At 41.3% G+C, this 23377-nt stretch overlaps 1 protein-coding gene across 3 annotated transcripts in view; it reads left to right on the top strand.

Annotated features, from left to right (window-relative positions):
• The first annotated feature begins 6456 nt into the window (after positions 1-6456).
• Positions 6457-23377, top strand: part of tspan9a (tetraspanin 9a) — a 310877-nt gene continuing 293956 nt past the window's right edge. For 2 of the 3 annotated variants that reach the window (XM_047387621.1, XM_047387605.1), the window contains exon 1: positions 6457-6732. The gene's annotated coding sequence lies outside the window, so the exon portion shown is untranslated. Of the gene's footprint in view, positions 6733-15057; positions 15143-23377 lie in introns of all 3 variants that reach the window. The other variant, XM_047387613.1, reaches the window with a different exon arrangement.

The raw sequence follows: 23377 nt of genomic DNA, 5'->3' as shown, positions 1-23377 counted from the left end.
CTCTGGGCAGCAACCCATATGGCCCATGCCTCCACAAGTCTAATACATCCTTGGGTACAGTGTCCAGATGTCTGAAGGTGCCACGTACATCTGTTTAAATAACCGTATATAAGTCTAAACTGCATGGGAATGTTCTGCCCTCATACCACTGAGGAAGGAGATGGGTTCTGTGTCCCAGAAATGATCAGGTTTTGGTGTGAATCAACCAAAAAACAAAAGACCTTGTGAAGATGCTGGCTGAGGCGTCTAGGATTGTGTCATCATTGTCAACAAAATCGTTCCTGCACAGCCATGGGCTGAAAGGCAGCTCAGAGAGGAAGAAGCCATTTCTCCAAAAAAAATCAAAAAGCCTGATTGCTGGTTTTAAATTCAATCAGGGACAATTACCTTACTTTTTAAAGATATGTCCTCTGGTTTGATTAACCTAAAATTACATTGTTTGACCATAATTCCCATCATTGCATTTGGAGGAAAAAAGGGGAAGCTTGCAATCCCAAGAAACCATCCCAGCAGTGACGTACAGGGGTGGCAGCATCATACTGTGGTGGTGCTTGCTGCATGAGTGACTGGCAAACAACCGATTCAACATGAGGATGAGAAAAAACATTGTGTGGGAATATTGCTGGATCAGCTCAAGACATCAGCCAGGTTAATGAAGGTTTGGCACAAATGAGTCTTCTAAACAGACATCCATCTAAGCATACCACCAGGTTAGTTACAAAGGTCAATGATTTGGAGAGGCCATCAGAATCTTAGTTCTATGGAAAGTTTGTGGGCAGAGCTAAAAACGTATGTGTGGGCAAGGCAACCAGCAAACCTGAACCAGATCCACCGCGTCTGTCTGGAGGAATGGGACAAAATTCCAGAAAACTGTTTGAGGAATGGTACCAAAAACATTTGACCAAGGAAATACAAGGAAATTTACTTAAACCTCTTAATTTACATCCAGCCATCTATTCATTGTCTTCCACTTTTCCAGTATCGGGTCACGGGGGTAACAGGTTCAGGAGGGAAACCCAGACCTTTCTCTCACGACACCCTCCAGCTCATCCCTGGGGCCTCCTCCCAGTGGGACATGCCATGAAAACCTCCAAAGGGAGGCGCCCAAGGAGCAGCCGGATCTAATGCCTGAACCACCTCAACTAACTACTTTCAATGTGGAAAGGTAGCAGCTTTTCTTCAAGCTCCCAAAGGATGATAGAACTCCTCACCCTATCTCTGAGGCTGAGTCCAGCAACTCTACCCTAAGGAAGCTCATTTCGGCTGCTTGTATCTGGGATCTCGTTCTTTCAGTCATGATCCATATCTCATGACCAAAGGTGAGGGTTGGAAAATAGAACTGATTGGTACATCGGGAGCTTTGCCTTTTTTTTTTTTTTTTTGCCATGTTTCTTCACCACAAAGAGCTAAAACAGGAAAAGTTTAGTCTGATTCTCGTCTGATTTTAACTGCACGTATGAAGTAGATGCTAATAAATCTTGCCCAACTCTCTGCAGAGTTAAAATCCCTCAATACATGCACTGCATTTTAAACTGGATGATAAACAATGTAAGGGCACTGCTATAATTTGATTTCTGTCCAGGGAATGTGAGGTGCATTTCAATGATCAGGTCTTCTTAAATTTGTCTTTTTAACACTTTTATAATGACAGTGTAATCAACAGCAGGTTTATACAAGTAGAGGCCCACATTAGGAAGGATGAGTTTTAGTTTTCCTGCCCATGGAGAACAGTAAGCTTCTTTCACATTATGGAAAACTCCAGTGGTTACAGTGGATGATGATAAGAGTTTGAGGCATGAAAAAGTCAAGGCATTTCTCTACTTGTTTGTGATTTGCGTTATTATCGTGTTGATTTAGATTAAAAATGAAATCAGGGTAAATTCCCAAATTCAAAGAATCAACATGTTGACTCTGATGCCTGTTTATTTTTTCATTTTTGATTCAATACGTATCCTGGTAAATGTTCACACTGCAGCAACAGAGAGGCCTGACAGCTTCCCTAAACACCATGTCTAACTATGGAGATATTAATATTATTGAATGTTGTCCTGGAGAGGTTTTTTAAAGCTATACCAAAATTGGCAAATTCCCCTAACTTTCAGCTTGCACACATCTGGTTTTTGCAGATGAATATGAGTCAATTTTAAGATCTCAGGAGTTGCTCTTTACATTTTAAAACAAATTCATTGTACAAAATGCATCACTGTGCACTTATGATCTGTTTTCTTGGTCCTCATTAAACCCAAGGAGACAACAATGATAGCCAATATCATTGTGTCCAAAGCTGTATTTTGTAGTTTTGGACACTGCTCAAAAAAATAAAGGGAACACTGTGTCTGTGGTGCAACGTGACGTTGGTGGATAGAGCGAGACATGATGTCCCAGATGTGCTAAATCGGATTCAGGTCTGGGGAATCGGAGGGCCAGTCCAAAGCTTTAATGACTTCATCTTGCAGGAACTGCTGACACACTCCAGCTACATGAGGTCTAGCATTGTCCTGCATTAGGAGGAACCCAGGGCCAACCGCACCAGCATATGGTCTCACAAGGGGTCTGAGGATCTCATCTCGGTACCTAATGGCAGTCATGCTACCTCTGGCCATGCGGCCCTCCAAAGAAATGTCACACCACACCATTACTGACCCACTGCCAAACCGGTCATGCTGAAGGATGTTGCAGGCAGCAGATCTCTCTCCACGGTGTCTCCAGACTCTGTCACGTCTGTCACATGTGCTCAGTGTGAACCTGCTTTCATCTGTGAAGACCACAGGGCACCAGTGGCCAATTTGCCAATCCTGGTGTTCTCTGGCAAATGCCAAGCGTCCTGCACGGTGTTGGGCTGTGAGCACAACCCCCATTTGTGGACGTTGGGCCCTCATACCATCCTGATGGAGTTGGTTTCTAACCATTTGTGCAGACACATGCACATTTGTGGCCTGCTGGAGGTCATTTTGCAGGGCTCTGGCAGTGCTCCTCCTGTTCCTCCTTGCACAAAGGTGGAGGTAGCAGTCCTGCTGCTGGGTTGTTGCCCTCCTACAGCCTCCTCCACGTCTCCTGGTGTACTGGCCTGTCTTCTGGTAGCACCTCCAGGCTCTGGAACCTACGCTGACAGACACAGCAAACCTTCCTGCCACAGCTGGCATTGATGTGCCATCCTGGATGAGCTGCACTACCTGAGCCACTTGTGTGGGTTGTAGAGTCCGTCTCATGCTACCACGAGTGTGAAAGCACCACCAACATTCAAAAGTGACCAAAACATCAGCCAGAAAGCATACAGGTCCTTCTCAAAATATTAGCATATTGTGATAAAGTTCATTATTTTCCATAATGTCATGATGAAAATTTAACATTCATATATTTTAGATTCATTGCACACTAACTGAAATATTTCAGGTCTTTTATTGTCTTAATACGGATGATTTTGGCATACAGCTCATGAAAACCCAAAATTCCTATCTCACAAAATTAGCATATCATTAAAAGGGTCTCTAAACGAGCTATGAACCTAATCATCTGAATCAACGAGTTAACTCTAAACACCTGCAAAAGATTCCTGAGGCCTTTAAAACTCCCAGCCTGGTTCATCACTCAAAACCCCAATCATGGGTAAGACTGCCGACCTGACTGCTGTCCAGAAGGCCACTATTGACACCCTCAAGCAAGAGGGTAAGACACAGAAAGACATTTCTGAACGAATAGGCTGTTCCCAGAGTGCTGTATCAAGGCACCTCAGTGGGAAGTCTGTGGGAAGGAAAAAGTGTGGCAGAAAACGCTGCACAATGAGAAGAGGTGACCGGACCCTGAGGAAGATTGTGGAGAAGGGCCGATTCCAGACCTTTGGGGACCTGTGGAAGCAGTGGACTGAGTCTGGAGTAGAAACATCCAGAGCCACCGTGCACAGGCGTGTGCAGGAAATGGGCTACAGGTGCCGCATTCCCCAGGTCAAGCCACTTTAGAAGCGCCTGACCTGGGCTACAGAGAAGCAGCACTGGACTGTTGCTCAGTGGTCCAAAGTACTTTTTTCGGATGAGGGCAAATTCTGCATGTCATTCGGAAATCAAGGTGCCAGAGTCTGGAGGAAGACTGGGGAGAAGGAAATGCCAAAATGCCAGAAGTCCAGTGTCAAGTACCCACAGTCAGTGATGGTCTGGGGTGCCGTGTCAGCTGCTGGTGTTGGTCCACTGTGTTTTATCAAGGGCAGGGTCAATGCAGCTAGCTATCAGGAGATTTTGGAGCACTTCATGCTTCCATCTGCTGAAAAGCTTCATGGAGATGAAGATTTCATTTTTCAGCACGACCTGGCACCTGCTCACAGTGCCAAAACCACTGGTAAATGGTTTACTGACCATGGTATCACTGTGCTCAATTGGCCTGCCAACTCTCCTGACCTGAACCCCATAGAGAATCTGTGGGATATTGTGAAGAGAACGTTGAGAGACTCAAGACCCAACACTCTGAATGAGCTAAAGGCCGCTATCGAAGCATCCTGTGCCTCCATAAGACCTCAGCAGTGCCATAGGCTGATTGCCTCCATGCCACGCCGCATTGAAGCAGTCATTTCTGCAAAAGGATTCCCGACCAAGTATTGAGTGCATAACTGTACATGATTATTTGAAGGTTGACGTTTTTTGTATTAAAAACACTTTTCTTTTATTGGTCGGATGAAATATGCTAATTTTGTGAGATAGTAATTTTGGGTTTTCATGAGCTGTATGCCAAAATCATCCGTATTAAGACAATAAAAGACCGGAAATATTTCAGTTAGTGTGCAATGAATCTAAAATATATGAATGTTAAATTTTCATCATGACATTATGGAAAATAATGAATTTTATCACAATATGCTAATATTTTGAGGACCTGTAGGTACTGAGAAGTGGTCTGTGGTCTCCACCTGCAGAACCACTCCTTTATTGAGTGAGTCTTGCTAATCACCAAAGATTTCCCCCTGTTGTCTATTTCATTTGAACAACAGATGTGAAATTGATTGTCAATCAGTGTTGCTTCCTAAGTGGACAGTTTGATTTCACAGAAGTTTGATTTACTTGGAGTTATATTGTGTTGTTTAAGTGTTCCCTTTATTTGTTTGAGCAGTGTATATATATTTGTACTTCTATCTTATTTATGTAAGATGTGCTTCAAAGTACCCAGATTTTTTCTGGAGTTCCATGAACTGCATTTGCTTATGCTATGCTTTGTTCTTGGTGATTGCAAAATCTTAAAATAAAACTAATGTTTGATGGTTTAGTTTCACTGGGAGAATTTAAATTTCTTAAGGACTGAAGAGTGCAACTGTTATTAAGCTGGACCTTGTGTATTATGTTGACTCAGACTTGTTTTATTTTGTTTATGTATGTTGATATTTTAATATCATTTAACTTTATGGGTTTACCTTTTTGGCCCAACTCTCAAGAGACTTCCTAGTCAAATAAATAAATTAATAGTCATCCTAAACATTGTTTATAAAACCAATTTTGAAAGTGCTTTTTTTGTACTGTTCTCAGTGCTCAGTGACATAGTGGATCATAACACACTGGTTGATTTACTGGAAGCATGGGTGTCTGGGATGGTCTGGTCCTGTCCTAAACTAATTCAGATCTTACTTGGCAGACTGGTTACCTTATGTCATTTGGCAGGTATACATCTGAGTTAACAGAGAAAACATGTGGGGTTCCTCAAGGCTCCATTCTTGCACCCTTCATATTAAATATCGATATACTCCCTCAAGCGTCTGCCATGTAAATCTTGATGACATACACCTTTATTCTTTTGTTTCACAAGAACACAGCCACTGTAATTATATTCATAATATAATGATTATGGGCCAAAACGTCCTCTTAGTTAAGTTATTTTTATCCCAAACATGCAAGGAGGAACTAGATTCAGTGAGGCTAAAAATCACAGGACATGGTGTGTTTACAGACTTACATTTTAACACTCACATAAAAGTCTACTTCTAAATAAGCATACTGCCACTTTCAAACACTGCCAGATTGGGTTTACTGTCAAAACAGGACAATTGGTGCATGCTTTTATTATCAGATAAGATTGTTGTCATGTTGATTGTACTGGTCTCTGTAAAAAAAAAAAAAATCCCCATCTGCAACTCACCTAAAATGCTGCAGCCAATGCTGAGTCCTGTCTGACACCAGAAAAACTGATCATACTACACCAGTCCTTAAATGATTGCATTGGCTACCTGTTTGTGAAAGGAGAAATGTTTAGATCTTGTTACTACGGTGGTAAAAAAAAAAAATAACAAAACCGTTGGATTTCAGGGTGGCAAGTCAGATTTAAAGCATGTCCGCTCATCAGGTCATCAGAAACATTTTCACGTATTATCACAAGGACCATAACTAAATAAGTAGCAAATGTGTTTTAGTACCCCCTGTCTGTCTGGGTAGTTCCCCTGTAAAAGTCTGTGGTCCTGACACGCCTGTAGGAGTCAACCTCCTCTCATTCTTCAAACTTCACTTCCTTTTGGTCAAGCTAAAAAACTCTGCAGTTTATCGCTCTATATAACGGGCACGGTGAGCTGTCAGGGAGACGGCTTGGAAGTAGGACGTCCTGGACACTTTGGAGCGGAAAAGAAGCAGTAAAGAAACTGTTCAGCTTTCCGAACCGCTGAACAGTTTTAGGCTGAGCTGAATTTCCCTGGAAGTGATTTCATTTCCACCGTCGCGGCTGGCAGGACTCCTGGCGGCCACCGAACAAAACGAAGACGTGAAACAGGTTAGTTATGGATGTGGAAGCTGTTTTTCCAGGGGCTGTTTATATCAGGCGCTCCGTGTTGACATGGCAGTTCTCTACTCCTGTTTAACTGTTCAGGCTTCATTTTGCGTGAATTTCAACACTTTGTTTCAACATTTGTTTGCATACAGAGATCTGGATTATGAATGACAGGAACATGCATTCAGTTTATGTGGAAACAGAACTTTGTCATCGAAAACGTTGAGTGATTATGAGTCTTATAGTTTTATTTGTTTAAAGTGTTGTCATGACCAGGGGCGGTTCCTGCATGAATCGTGCCCTGGGCAAACCTCTCCTTCTGCCACCTCATCACAACTAAACAAACAGCCACAGGTACCTGATTAGTAAAACGGGGAAGCTAATTAAGATAATTTTGAAACACTAATAGCCTTTGTGCCAGGGATAATTTATGTATATTGTTTGCTGACTAATGAGCCCATTTGAGTTTACAGCTAGATTTAGTTGAAAAACAGACCCTGTGAAGCTGTTTCTATGAGCACTGATATAACATCTAAAATGTTGATTCAGATTCTGTATGTTTCACCATTGCTTTCCATGGCTGTAAACTATCTGACCAAGGAGATCACATGGGGACAAAGTGACCTTTATGCCCTGATTTGGATCAAACCAACTAGGAGGTGAAGGAACACTGGACTAATATTTGACAGTTATTTCTAATATTTGGTTTTCTGACTAGTCAATATACAGGTCCTTCTCAAAATATTAGCATATTGTGATAAAGTTCATTATTTTCCATAATGTCATGATGAAAATTTAACATTCATATATTTTAGATTCATTGCACACTAACTGAAATATTTCAGGTCTTTTATTGTCTTAATACGGATGATTTTGGCATACAGCTCATGAAAACCCAAAATTCCTATCTCACAAAATTAGCATATTTCATCCGACCAATAAAAGAAAAGTGTTTTTAATACAAAAAACATCAACCTTCAAATAATCATGTACAGTTATGCACTCAATACTTGGTCGGGAATCCTTTTGCAGAAATGACTGCTTCAATGCGGCGTGGCATGGAGGCAATCAGCCTGTGGCACTGCTGAGGTCTTATGGAGGCCCAGGATGCTTCGATAGCGGCCTTTAGCTCATCCAGAGTGTTGGGTCTTGAGTCTCTCAGCGTTCTCTTCACAATATCCCACAGATTCTCTATGGGGTTCAGGTCAGGAGAGTTGGCAGGCCAATTGAGCACAGTGATACCATGGTCAGTAAACCATTTACCAGTGGTTTTAGCACTGTGAGCAGGTGCCAGGTCGTGCTGAAAAATGAAATCTTCATCTCCATAAAGCTTTTCAGCAGATGGAAGCATGAAGTGCTCCAAAATCTCCTGATAGCTAGCTGCATTGACCCTGCCCTTGATAAAACACAGTGGACCAACACCAGCAGATGACACGGCACCCCAGACCATCACTGACTGTGGGTACTTGACACTGGACTTCTGGCATTTTGGCATTTCCTTCTCCCCAGTCTTCCTCCAGACTCTGGCACCTTGATTTCCGAATGACATGCAGAATTTGCTTTCATCCGAAAAAAGTACTTTGGACCACTGATCAACAGTCCAGTGCTGCTTCTCTGTAGCCCAGGTCAGACGCTTTTGCCGCTGTTTCTGGTTCAAAAGTGGCTTGACCTGGGGAATGCGGCATCTGTAGCCCATTTCCTGCACACGCCTGTGCACGGTGGCTCTGGATGTTTCTACTCCAGACTCAGTCCACTGTTTCCGCAGGTCCACCAAGGTCTGGAATCGGCCCTTCTCCACAATCTTCCTCAGGGTCCGGTCACCTCTTCTCGTTGTGCAGCGTTTTCTGCCACACTTTTTCCTTCCCACAGACTTCCTTCTGAGGTGCCTTGATACAGCACTCTGGGAACAGCCTATTTGTTCAGAAATTTCTTTCTGTGTCTTACCCTCTTGCTTGAGGGTGTCAATAGTGGCCTTCTGGACAGCAGTCAGGTCGGCAGTCTTACCCATGATTGGGGTTTTGAGTGATGAACCAGGCTGGGAGTTTTAAAGGCCTCAGGAATCTTTTGCAGGTGTTTAGAGTTAACTCGTTGATTCAGATGATTAGGTTCATAGCTCGTTTAGAGACCCTTTTAATGATATGCTAATTTTGTGAGATAGGAATTTTGGGTTTTCATGAGCTGTATGCCAAAATCAGCCGTATGAAGACAATAAAAGACCTGAAATATTTCAGTTAGTGTGCAATGAATCTAAAATATATGAATGTTAAATTTTCATCATGACATTATGGAAAATAATGAACTTTATCACAATATGCTAATATTTTGAGAAGGACCTGTATGTTGTTATTGGCTGGACATGCAAGTAATCCACTGAAAACACAAGAAGTTTTGGTACGACTGAAAGATAATTTGTTTTGCCTTTAGGCACCTCTTGCAGATTATGCTGCCCTGGGCAGAAAACCATATAATAAAAAAAAACACAGCTGGTCAAAGCTACCTTAATGTCTTGTATTAATGCTCTATTTCTGACTGTGTGTCATAAGGCTGTCACATGGTGGAAAGCTCTGAGACAAAAATCAAGCCTTACAGTTTTCACTATAATACTTTATCCTGTTTATACCGACTTTATAATTTTCAACAAGAGTAGCAGTTTAATCCCGAGTGGTAAAGCGTTTTCTTCCAAAGTTAAGTCATTGTTCTGAGAGGTTTGACGTGAAACTTATAAGATGACAACAAAGGTTTAGAGGAATGTGAAGGGTGAATAGCATAGATTCTGAGTCACTGCATAGGCAACAGCTAAATGAGATTCTGCTCAGTAACGCAACCCACATGCCTCATTCAGTAACTGCATCAGCACTGGAATTCTGCAGAGATTTATACTAGAGTTACATTGATCAAGCTCTCAGGGACCGATACCAATGGCTTTCTTTCAGGTCTGACCCATTGATTTAGATTTTTGCAGATTTCTAATGATCTTTCTAAGGAATACCATACATGCAAAATCACTTGTAAACATGTTTCAGTTCATATATATATACAATCTGATGAAAACCAAAAAAGGAAAGAAGGTGCTGCAGGTTGCTTTATAGCAGTAGTAGCTGTGGGATCAACTGAAGATGAAGGGATTATTGGGTTATAATATTTTATGCATCAAAGGCATAACCCTTAACCATCAAATTAAACTTATTAGTTTTTTATCTATCTATCTATCTATAATGTGCACATATCTCAGAATGTTAACCATTTCGATGAAGTTAAAAATTGTCACCCACTGATTGGTGCATCACAAATGTAGACACTGGCCAATCAGGACACTTCTCATTGTCAAGTGGTTCCCACTTTTGTTGGGCTTACACTGCAGGTTTCCCCCACTTGAAAAGGCAGCTTGCTTCAATAGGATTCAAACTGGATTTCACTCAGTGACCCAGAAACAATTTTTCTTTTCCTCCTTTCCTTTATTTTTAAAGTTCACAGGTGGTCACAATAGGTGAAAAACCTTAAACACAAAGACAACACAAAAAGGGTTAAGCAAAAACCCAATAAACCACATTTAACTATGATCAAAATAATTTGCCCTTTAAATGATTATGAATTATTCTTGAAACTAAGTATAACATCCCAAATTACACCCAAGCATTAAATATCAGTTTCTACATATATTCAGGTACAGTCTGCAGCTCACCGGCTCCTTCCTTTCCTTGAAACAAGTTTTCTCAGTCCTGCAGAGTCCATTTTCCAGCACCTCTCTCACACATCATCAGCAGCTCATGTGTTAGAGAGTACCTCCAAACAATTTATTTAATCATCTCCACCTGGAGAAAACATGCTGCTGCCACCAGGGTGGGAGACACACCCAGACCTGCACTCAGCCAGAAAGGGGCGGGGCCTGAAGCTCAGCTCAACACTCATTGTTTACATTAATATAAATATTTGTTTAAGGAAAAAAGGATGACTTATGTACAGATGTTTGCAATGCCATTAGATGTAATAAAAAGTGCAAGATAGTGTTTAAATGTGAATATTGAATTATGTTTAATGCTGCTACAAATTATAAATAAAGTTTTGCATACTGTGACAGTATTTATTATGCTGCTTCTTCTCTGTATTTGTGTTATAACATTTTTTAGACCCATGCAGTAGGTTTTATACGTCTAAACTGCCTTGATCACTTGCTTTTTACTTTTAAAACTCACCATCTGTGTATTTCAGCACAGTTTCATGTTTTTTTCATAAATCTTTCCCACACACTTTGTTGAAACTGCAGATGAAATTACACAACCTAGATCCCAAAGTCATAGGGGCCCTATAAAAACAGCAGGTCCCCTTCAGCTGTGGTATGCAGCGCTTTGTGCATCAGGGCTTTTCTGGTATTTGGGACGGCAGAAAGGGCCTCCACGCCTGAACTCCGCATTCATCCTCAGGAGGTGTAATGGTCAGCAACCTCATTACCCACTGATTAGACAAAATATCAATATTTCGCTCTTGCATTAAATTATTTACTAAAGTAATGTCGAGTGAATTTCCTTTTAGGTTGCTTTTTAGTTACAGTGTTAAGTATTCAAACCCCTTAAACTGTTTCATGTCACAACCACAAAGTTCAGTTTATTGGAATTTTATTTCATGGAAGAGCACAAAGTATCATGGAAATGTGAAGTGGAAGGAAAATGATTAGTTGTTTTTTTTTAAAAAGTTTAAAACAGAAAACCTAAAATGCATTGAATGCTATTCATAACAGTGAAAATATTACAAGTGTTCTGAGGCATGTTTCTATATCAGCTCTGAACATCAAGGTGGAGAGGGTCTGGGAACAGCAATTTTCAAGCCTTGCCACAGGTTTACAACTCTGTTCTGGTCTGGACTTTGACTAGGCCATTCTAACAAATGAACAGCTTTGATTTAAAACACTGAATTGTTTCTCAATGTTTTTGAGGGGTTGTCCTGCTTGGAGGTGAACCTCTACCCGGTCTCAGGTCTTTTTCGGCCCCTAACAGGTTTTCCTTCAGGATGGTCCTGGATTTAGCTCCATCTATCTTTCCATTAACTCTGACTGGCTGCCCTGTCTATGCTGAAGAAAAGCATCCCCAAGGCATGATGCTGCCACTACCTGGTTTTGGAGTGGTGATGGTGTACTCAGGGAGGTGTGCAGTGTTAACGTTTGGCCAAAACATTCAGTTTTGGTCTAATATCAACAGAGCAACTTCTTCCACTTCTTTGCTGGGTCCCCTACATGATTTCACATCATTTATGACGTTTGGCCAGATTTGTGGTGCATGACTAATATCTGTATGTCCTAAACATAGCTACTGGCTGAGCTTCTATTGTGACTAACTGTATTTGCTCTCTTTCATACTCTTGACAGTAAAACTGGCACAGAGTTCATCTGCTTGGCTGTCTTTCTCTCCTAGATAAAGCCTCTAAATGAGCTACAACCATTAATGTTTCACTTTCCTTTCCTATAGAAAGTACTACTGGATCAGTGCTCCTGTGTTCTTTTTCCTTCTCTGCTCTGTTCTCTCAAAGCCCCAGTCGGTCGTGGCAGATGGCCGCTCACACTGAGCCTGGTTCTGGTTCTGCTGGAGGTTTCTTCCTGTTAAAAGGGAGTTTCCTCTCCAGTGTTTCTACATGCTCATCCAGGATGAGTGAATGCTGCAAGTCACTGACTAGATATAACCTGCTGGGTTTCCTTAGATAGAAAAGTTTTAACTAGTTTAAATAATAAACTGAATCTGACTGCACTGTTTGTTCGTTAGGATTAATTGGAATGTATGAACCTGACTTGAAATCTGTATAATTCGATTGAACTGACTTTGTGAAGTGCCTTGAGACGACGTGATGTGAATTGGCGCTATATAAATAAAACTGAATTGAACTGAATTGATTTGAATTTAATAAAATTTAGGTTTCACGTTTGTTTTTATAGTCACGTTCCTGTAATGATTAACCAGGACAGACAGTTTTCCAGCATCATCAACACTCCATGGAGTTCTGGTTATGTAACCAAACCAGGAAATCATGGGATTCTACAAACAACTGACTTTCTCTATTTTTTCAGATAGAAATCAGAACCTTTGCGAAGCGCTTTTCCTCTGGGACACACTGACGGACTCTCTGTGGCAGTAAACAAAAGCAGCAATGTAAACCCTCCAACTGTGTTGACTCCCCCAGCTTTCTCTGTCCCACACATTCACCACAGAGCTCTGCTCTCTGTTCTGGTCTTTTATGAAAGTGCCTATTATGCTGAACAGGAGGGGGGGACTGTCTGTGCTGGTTAGATCTCACTCCGCTGGGCCTCACAAGGGATGATTTGTGTTGCTACATCAACATTTAGTTATCTCCCCCTTTTTTCTGCCACTTTAATCACATCCCCCCAGTCTAATCAGCAGCAGGAAGAGCAAAATGTCTGTGTGCGATATCACTGGTACTGTTCTGCTAAACAGCATGCACAGTGACTCACTCTGACTTTTGCAGGTTGTTTCATTAAGGCTTACACCAAAGCCCTTATTTCAAGCCTCCAGAAACATGTCTGCATTGCATTCCTATGGACCTTTACACTCCGCTGTCTCCACTGCAATCAGCACATCCTGTGCTATTATCTTTAACTTGATCAAACAGAGCATTTGTCAGAAGAGGGTGTGCTTAAAAATAATTTTAATAGAGTAGAAGAGTAGATGATTAAACAGAATTTCTATAAAAGCACCACAGGGATTATGTATTGCAGATACATTTATTTTGGCCCTTTTGAAGATAAATTCAGACTGGCTTTGGTGTGTAACTGCAGAAATATTAAGAAAGAAGTTTTAGTTTAGAGCATATGAAAACCCAGAGAGTGGAGGCAAAACAAACAGATGGATAGTCCTGTCAAGAGCCAAATACAACATATTAATATACAAAGATGGTTATTAGCACAAGGACACTGTCAGGGAAAATTTAACTATTCATTTTTAGCTGAATTTAGGTAATAAAACTGAACTAGTTCATTTACTGAATTTGAACTTTAGACTTTTCTAATGCTGAACTATGAACATGATTAGTGAACTAGATTATTATAAACCTTTTGACCTGAACCAGTCCTTGTGTGAACTTACGTGGCATGTGTAGATTGTTTATTGGACATCCAGTATTACAGATTGCTTTAAAATGAATAAAACATCTTTTTATTTGTTTATTTTTAGCTGATCCGTAACAGAGGAATGTTTTCATACTGCTGCAAAATAATTTCATAATTACATATAAACAATGGCCCCAATGCCTGGAATCACAGCTTCGATCCTGCTTGAGTATATGTAACATCTAAGCTTTCAGCGGTTTAATCATATAGGTGCACTGAAAAAAGTAGCAGATCTGACAGTAGGTTTAGTCACAGCCATGTCATGCTTTGGAGAAAGAGAGGAATCCAACGGCAAATTACACCTGTGTCTTTCTGGGTTTTTTCTTTGTTCTTTATTTAACAAAATGAAGGTTGCAGCGTAAACTCAGAGTATCTGCAAATCTGTTTGCAAGCTTTCCTGATGCAAAGGCTTTAATGAAAGGGTAATTTTAGCTGCCGATAAAAACTAAGGCGAAGAAAATGCATCTTAAATGACCTCTTAATGTCTTTAGAGTTAACACAACTACAACATCTTTCTTCCATTTTCACTTACCATGTTTTAAACAGGAGATGTAATGATGAAAGAAAATACTAAACTGTTTGGTATCTTTCATGGTATCATCAGGGATATGAAGATGCATCCAGCTCAGGGTTCACGAGAACAATCAATATGTTTGTGCTGGTTAGTGCTCCAAAAATGTTTGTTTGCCCTGCTAGCATGTTAAAGATAGACGTTTAAGGGTCATCTGTTATGATGTGGGGTTGTTTGGTTTTTGGTTGCGGGTTTTTCCTCTTATGTTTCTCACTGTGAAGGTTTTGAATCATTCTTCTGTTTATTATTTTCCTGGTCATGCTTTAGTTTTTGTCTTCTAGTTCATGTTTTGTCAAGTTAGGTTTTTAGATCTGGTTATGCTTTAGTTTCATGTTTTTCTAGTTATGTTTCCATTAGTTTGTATCCTTGAATTTCTGTTTTGCTCCAGTCACGTTTTGTTCTCTCTTGTCTGTCAATCAACTTTATTCGGTTCACCTGCACTAAGCAAATCAGTCTCCCCATTTCTCCTTGTTCTTGTTCTATATATACACATCTGTTCTGTTGATTCTTTGCGGAAACATTTCGATCATGCCACCCTGTTTTCAGACAGTGGTTAAGGATCATGCCATGCCTGTCTTGCCTTCCTTGCCTGCCTTGTTGCTGTTTTGTTCCTGCCTCCTCTTATGAGTGAGTTTCTGTTTTTCTAAAGATTAAAATCTTCTACTTACCGTCATGCTGCCTGTCTGTCTGCATTCCGGGGTCCCCCGCTACACAAGCCGTGACATCATCTAAAGGTCAGTCATCTCCATGTTGCCCAAATCAAACAAATATGGTGGTGTCAGCGTTTCTTTTTTTTTTTTTTTGTTTAATTATTTGAAGATTATTTTTCTTGCTGAACCTCCATGCAAATAAAACCAGCAATATATGTAATAAAGATACAGCAATCTCTGAAAAATACATACGTATCGCTAAATATTTCTGAAGATAAAAAAATCCTAAATTGCAAGACAAATAAATTATAATTAATAAATTACATAAGAAAATAAATAATAGTCACAACTAATAAAAATAAGACCAACCGATTTCTACCCACACACATCTGCCTACATTTTAGTTCAGCTACTGAAAGTTCCTAAACATTTATTTAAATTATGGAATATTCCATAAATTCCCATCACTTTCTGTATTAGTTGCTAAAAGATCACTTCTGAATTTAAATAGTCAAACTGAACACTAATTGCACAACCCTATTTTCTTGCTAAAAGTTTAGATTTTGCCATAACAATTTTAAATATAATAAAATTTAAAGGTAATCAAAAGGTCATAAAAGTTAGTTATGGTATCATAAATAAAGATTTTTGACTGTGCTGGTTTTATATTAGGTGCAAACCCAGTTGTTGCTAAATTTTGACCAGCCTTCATTACAGATGCTTTATTTATTTTATTGTTTTGTTCCCATTGACACAATTTGTTGGTCATCGTCCAGGACATGTTAAATGTTTTTCAAAAGACAGAACAGGTAGGGTTTGGAAATCAATCAGGTGTTTCTTAAATTGAGACCTCACCATGGTAATTAAACATTATGCTCTGATTTAGTGGTTCATTGGATGAGGCATACTGTTTTTGGACCCTTCTTTTCCTTTTTATAGTCCCATTAATTTCTGTTGAATGCTGGCAGTATGATTAGTTACGTACATTTCTGGAACTTGTTACCATTTGGCAGCTTGTGTTGCACCCGATTCTATGTTATGACTTTGGTTAGGACGTTTGCCCAAATTCAGCATCCTTTCATTAATTTACTGAGCAGAGTTTAAATAGAACATATTTTAAAATCTAATACATCCTTAATGCCAGGAATGTCAGTGCATATGTTAACTACAAATGAAAGTCCAGTCTGAAAACATGAAGGTTATTTACGCATGTGCTTTAATAAACAACTAAATGTGTTCAATAATTGATTTGAACTGCTGCACTTTACAGAACATGTTTACTGCAGATAAAAATGGCTTTACTGCCAAATTCTCATCCTTAATGAGTTTCCAGAGGCACAGATGGGATGCAGTATGCAGAACTGTGCTGGTTTATTTTGGTACCATCAGAAGCCACTCGCCAATAAGGTACATTTATATTTACCAAAAGTTTGACGATTATCATCTTCTTTTATTTCGCTTTTCTATTCTGTTGACTTCATTTCTGTTCCTGTTATTTTACAGGAAGCTCACCATTTCAGGATGTCATGAATAAATGCCTCTTCATTTGTTTATTGCTGATTGCCTCAGACTGACAGGTAGAACTTGTGCACATGCATGTGCAGTTATTAATGCTCTGTAGAACTTATAAGACATTTTTACTATTGTAATTTTAAACTTGATATGGGAGAAATGGATCTCACCAAAGGCGGCAGTAGGGATGATCAAGTGTCCTTTTGTGGATAATTTTTGTCTCTTTTAATCCTATTTCAGAAATTAAGATGATGTCTTGACGTTTAGAATACATAAGTGCATGACACACACTGACCTGTGTGATATGGTGTGACAAATAATCAGTGTTTTTTGCAGATTGTTGTTTCTTTTTTTGGCCATGTTAGAGGCATAACAAGTAGGTTTTGCTTATGGCTGGAGGTGCTGCTGATGAAGGGCTTCAACAACAAAGCGTGTGTGGGGGTGTGTTGTTTGGAGGGAAAGAATGGGTTGTGTGGGGCACAGAAATAGGAGACTAACCCAGAGTATCATGCATGCAAGAACTGCTGCAGTGTAGAGCTATGGTAACAACATAGGCATGGCAAATGTGTCTTCTTTACTTTGGTGTTTAGTCAGTTATCTCCACATGCAAATAACCATTTATGTTGTTTTTTTTACTTTCAAATATTTGCATTAATTTACGTTATAAAAAAAATCTTTTTAGCTTTGTATGATTTTACTTTATTATTTTTTTTACAGTTTCGCATCCAAAAAAAAGCAAAAACACTTTGAAAAGCCGGATGGTTAATTGATAGGTTGGTCATTTAAATCATCTGTCTTTTGTGAACCTTTTAAACTTTTATTTTACTGTGCAAACAATGCACACAAAAAGCACCTGCACATAAATTTGCACAGCACATAACTTTCACAGGTAAACAGGTTTTGTTCTATATGCAAGTATGAATGCAGAGGTTCAAATAAGTCGTTAGATGTGGGCAGATGAGAAATTGCATCATATAGATCCTGACTACCAGATGCAGAAACAACTGAATTGGTTGTTTTATATTTTGTAGCTTTAAGTCTGATTTCGTCGTCGTCTTCTGCTTATCCGGGACCGGGTCGCGGGGGCAGCAGACTCAACAGAGACGCCCAGACGTCCCTCTCTCCAGACACCTCCTCCAGTTCCTCCAGGGGGAGCCCAAGGTGTTCCCAGGCCAGCCGAGAGACATAGTCCCTCCAGCGTGTCCTGGGCAGTCCCCTGGGCCTCCTCCCGGTGGGACGTGCCTGGAACACCTCCCGAGGAAGGCGTCCAGGAGGCATCCGGTATAGATGCCCGAGCCACCTCAACTGGCTCCTCTCGATGTGGAGGAGCAGCGGCTCTACTCCGAGCCCCTCTTGGATGGCCGAGCTCCTCACCCTATCTCTAAGGGAGTGCCCGGCCACCCTACGGAGGAAGCTCATTTCAGCCGCTTGTATCCGGGATCTCGTTCTTTCGGTCATGACCCAAAGTTCATGGCCATAAGTGAGGGTAGGAACGTAGACCGACCAGTAAATTGAGAGCTTTGCTTTTCGGCTCAGCTCTCTCTTCACCACAACGGACCGGCACAGCACCCCCATTACTGTGGCAGCCGCACCGATCCGTCTGTCGATCTCCCGCTCCATTCTTCCCTCACTCGTGAACAAGACCCCGAGATACTTAAACTCCTCCACTTGAGGCAGGAACTCCCCTCCAACCTGAAGAGGACAAGCCACCCTTTTACGGTCGAGTACCATGGCCTCGGACTTGGAGGAGCTGATCCTCATCCCAGCCGCTTCACACTCGGCTGCGAACCGCCACAGCGCATGTTGTAGGTCTTGGCTAGAGGGGGCCAGCAGGACCACGTCATCTGCAAAAAGAAGAGACGAAATCCACTGGTACCCAAACCCGACCCCTAATTTCATCACCTGAAAATCTATTTTTTATTATGTCAAACAGAGTCAGTGCTGTAAAATCTCTGTTTTGCTACACAACAACTCATATGCATTTCTTTTTTATAGGTTGTTTGGGTTAAAGACAGTATGCATCTTAGACAAGACGCTAGTCCAACACAGAGTCATGGATCAGCTCCTTTTCTGTACCTTATGGACCCTTTTCCACCAGTCCCTTCTCAGCGCAGTTTGGTCTGCTCCACTCGCTTTTAAGGCTATTTCATGTAACTGTTACTATTTTAGTACCTGGTTGGATGCGGTTACAACCGTTCCGAGTCATGCTGAAAACACGGCGTCAGAAGACTGTCGTGTCAGTCACTGATTGGTTAGGGGCTGAGTCACTAGTCACAGCATATTTTAATAATTAATATCTTCAACCCTTAAATCGCTGTATGCTGGGCTTCTTGTGTATATGAACACTATAGCAAGCTAGCTTTAGGTAGTGTTAGCTTCTCCCCACACATCCTCCAGCTCGTACCTTTCAGTTTGATACCACTCCTTCGCTCCCATCTCTCTCATGTACTGATCCAAAGTGCTTTGTCTTGTCGCCCGCAGCCTTCTCTGGCTCTCCTCTTTGACTCTGAGTCTGACAACGGCCATAGACTGAGCAGCAGTCAAGGCTGTTGTGTTTGTCTTATCACATCACCTCACTTTTTCAGACTGTGGGGCCATCTTGCTATTGGTGATACCACCCACATTGAGATGGTACTCAATCCGACTTGACCTAAGTCAAACAGATGGAAAAGGGACATTATCGTAATCCAGGGTACACTCTGAGTAACCAACCTGCCCATTGCACAACCACGAAGAAGGAAAGAATTGGGAATCTTTCTAACTTATAAACAAGAAAATATCCTTGCTTTGGCTGATGTACCTATGAGGAACACTCACTACATTTGTTGGTATGCAGATGTATTCAGTTGCTTACATGATTTAAAATGAAACAATGAAGATGCATGGGTCCGTTTCTTCTATTTGTTGGACTTCATTCAACAGAGCCTTCTTCAGTGGGAAAGATGGTTTTCGATTAAATGTGATAAACCAATGTAGCTTTGTTGAAGAACTGGCATTTTTAGTTCACATTGTAAAGAAGAAGGTAGCATTTACCTAATTAATTCTGCTAGGTTGTTTGCAGCAAAATGCTGCATATCTTCTATAAGTCTGTTGTGGAGAGTGTGATCTCATCTGCCATCATCTGCTAGGGAAGCAGCATCAGAACCAGGGACTTAAAAAAGCTCAAGAAGCTGAAAAAAAGGCTGGTTCTGTTCTGAGGACTCCTCTGGAACCTCTGGAGGTCATTGTGCAAAGACGGATTCTTCATAAAATGAAGAACATTATGGAGAACCCTGAGCATCCTCTTCATCAGACTGTCCTACAACAACAGAGTGTCTTCAGTCAGAGGCTTCTTCAGATCTGCTGTAAGACAGAGCGCTACAGGAGATCCTTCCTGCCCACAGCCATCAGCATCTACAACGACTCTTTGAGGAAACCTTCATAATGTGAGCTATAACAACATTTAATTTCCCTTTGGGATTAATAAAGTATTTTTGAATTGAATTGAATTGAATTATGTAGCCATCTCTATCTGGCCAAACCATTTCAGACTGTACAAAAACTGAAGTGCAGAACACCTGAGAAGTCCGGTGTTCTTGCAACCTAGGAAGGGAGGAAACTATTTTCTATTCTTGTGAAGTGTGCATTGACCATCTGAAAGAGATTCACAAGGTGTGGGATGCAACTTTAGTCAGAGGTTCAGGAGCCACCACACACATTAATGAAGGACAAGGGACTAAAACTGTCTCATTCCTCAGGTCAACCCCTCCTGAACTAGAGACAACATCAGAAGCGTTATACCTGGGCTAAGGAGAAAAAGAGCTGGACTGTTGCTCAGTGGTTAAAAATTTCTGGACTGACCTTTATCCCCAGAGGACCTATGGACTGTTGTCCAGAGCAAGATACCAGAACCAACAATGCAGATTAGTTGAAAGGTCACTGTTAAAGCAACCTGGGCTTCCTGAACACCCCAGCTGAACCACAGTCTGATCTCCTGAATACCACACTGCCGTAATGGAGTAAATCATGCAAAAGGAGCCCGACCAAGTACTGGGAGCAGATACTGAACAGAAGTTGGACGAACATTTTGTTTGGATTTTGGTTAGCAAAAAGTCAGAATCATCATTAACAGAAATAAATGGTGGATAAATGCCCCCTATGTGTACTTGTATATATTACATGGGCTCCACTTTTTGAATCAAAGGGAGGGAATTGATAAACATTTTGAAGATATTTTTTACTTACTGAGATTCAGCGGTATATACACGGCAAAAAAAAAAAGGGAACGCTTAAACAACACAATATAACTCCAAGTAAATCAAACTTCTGTGAAATCAAACTGTCCACTTAGGAAGCAACACTGATTGACAATCAATTTCACATCTTGTTGTTCAAATGGAAAAGACAACAGGGGGAAATCTTTGGCGATTAGCAAGACACACTCAATAAAGGAGTGGTTCTGCAGGTGGGGACCACAGACCACTTCTCAGTACCGATGCTTTCTGGCTGATGTTTTGGTCACTTTTGAATGTTGGTGGTGCTTTCACACTCGTGGTAGCATGAGACGGACTCTACAACCCACACAAGTGGCTCAGGTAGTGCAGCTCATCCAGGATGGCACATCAATGCGAGCTGTGGCAAGAAGGTTTGCTGTGTCTGTCAGCGTAGTGTCCAGAGCCTGGAGGTGCTACCAGGAGACAGGCCAGTACACCAGGAGACGTGGAGGAGGCTGTAGGAGGGCAACAACCCAGCAGCAGGACTGCTACCTCCACCTTTGTGCAAGGAGGAACAGGAGGAGCACTGCCAGAGCCCTGCAAAATGACCTTCAGCAGGCCACAAATGTGCATGTGTCTGCACAAACAGTTAGAAACCGACTCCATGAGGATGGTATGAGGGCCCGACGTCCACAAATGGGGGTTGTGCTCACAGCCCAACACCGCGCAGGACGCTTGGCATTTGCCAGAGAACACCAGGATTGGCAAATTGGCCACTGGTGCCCTGTGCTCTTCACAGATGAAAGCAGGTTCACACTGAGCACATGTGACAGACGTGACAGAGTCTGGAGACACCGTGGAGAGAGATCTGCTGCCTGCAACATCCTTCAGCATGACCGGTTTGGCAGTGGGTCAGTAATGGTGTGGTGTGACATTTCTTTGGAAGGCAGCCCTCCATGTGCTCGCCAGAGGTAGCCTGACTGCCATTAGGTACTGAGATCCTCAGACCCCTTGTGAGACCATATGCTGGTGTGGTTGGTCCTGGTTCCTCCTAATGCAGGACAATGCTAGACCTCATGTGGCTGGAGTGTGTCAGCAGTTCCTGCAAGATGAAGACATTGAAGCTATGGACTAACCCGCCCGTTCCCCAGACCTGAATCCGGTTCAGCACATCATGTCTTGCTCCATCCACCAACGTCACGTTGCACCACAGACTGTCCAGGAGTTGGCGGATGCTTTAGTCCAGGTCTGGGAGGAGATCCCTCAGGAGACCATCTGCCGTCTCATCAAGAACATGCCCAAGCGTTGTAGGGAGGTCATACAGGCACGTGGAGGCCACACATAATAGTGAGCCTCATTTTGACTTGTTTTAAGGACATTACATCAAAGTTGGATCAGCCTCTAGTGTGTTTTTCCACTTTAATTTTGTGTGTGACTCCAATCCAGGGCTCCATTGGTTAATACATTTGATTTCCATTGATGATTTTTGTGTGATTTTGTTGTCAGCACATTCAACTTTGTACAGCACAAAGTATTCAAAGAGAATATTTCATTCATTCAGATCTAAGATGTGTTATTTGAGTGTTCCCTTTATTGTTTTTAGCAGTATATTAATGGCCTGATTAAAATACAAATGACAAAACTCATGAGTTCTTAGACTGCCCCCTGGTGGACTAAATCGCAAATTATGTTTTATTCAACAGGATGTCCACATTTCAAATAGAAAAACCTTGTAGTCTTTGTGTTGCTGGTAGTCATATATATGATCTTAATGTCCTGTAATTTATGTATTTTTTCCTCACATTAGTATCAAACAAACGTTCTGTGTAAGTGTAGCTGTTGGCGGTACGGAACCAGCAGGGTGGGCTCTGTGGGAGATTGTCTTCCCATTCTTGCTCCCTTTTTGTCACCAAGATCAGTTATTTTTGGAAAAATGGTCTCACTTCAACCTGTCCAGGGTGTACCCCGCCCATCTGTATGCTGTTCCTGTGAATGCTTGATCACAGTAACATTTTGGTGTACCTAAGGGTGTGTGTGTGTGTGTGTGTATGTATGTGTGTGTGTGTGTTTGAGTAAAGCTCCAGGGGCTGCTTGTACTTGAATCAATATTTTCTGATACATTTTTTGTACACGCACACCACTGTGATTGAAATTCTTTATAATGAGTATAAATAGGTGCTAAAAATACTTGGATCTGGCATAACATTATGACCACTTTTCTATTATGTGGATGGCTGTGTGTTCTTACCTGTGGAACACATGGCACCAGGATGCATCTTAAGACAAAGGCAAGCCGTCAGAGGCAGTGTGAGGCTTTGGGCAATATTTGGCTGGGAAACGTTTCGTCTTGCCGTCCATTGTTGTCACATTGTTGCAGCAACTGTACTTACTTATGGAAATTGTATTCCCTGATTGGTGTGCATTGGTTTGCATGTTTGTCACACTTAAGTGTTTCAAATCATCAGACAAATTTAAATATTTGTCAAAGACAACCCAAGTAAATAAAATGCCGTTTTTGAATGAAGGTTTTTATTATTAAGGGAGAAAAAAAATTAAACCTACATGGTCCTGGGTGAAAAAGTGATTGTGCCTAAACCAAATAACTGGTTGGGCC

This window comes from Girardinichthys multiradiatus, chromosome 2 (assembly GCF_021462225.1).
Source record: "Girardinichthys multiradiatus isolate DD_20200921_A chromosome 2, DD_fGirMul_XY1, whole genome shotgun sequence".
Taxonomy (NCBI): domain Eukaryota; kingdom Metazoa; phylum Chordata; class Actinopteri; order Cyprinodontiformes; family Goodeidae; genus Girardinichthys; species Girardinichthys multiradiatus.
Note: the sequence above shows the minus strand (reverse complement) of the source record. Positions and strands in the feature narration are given on the sequence as shown.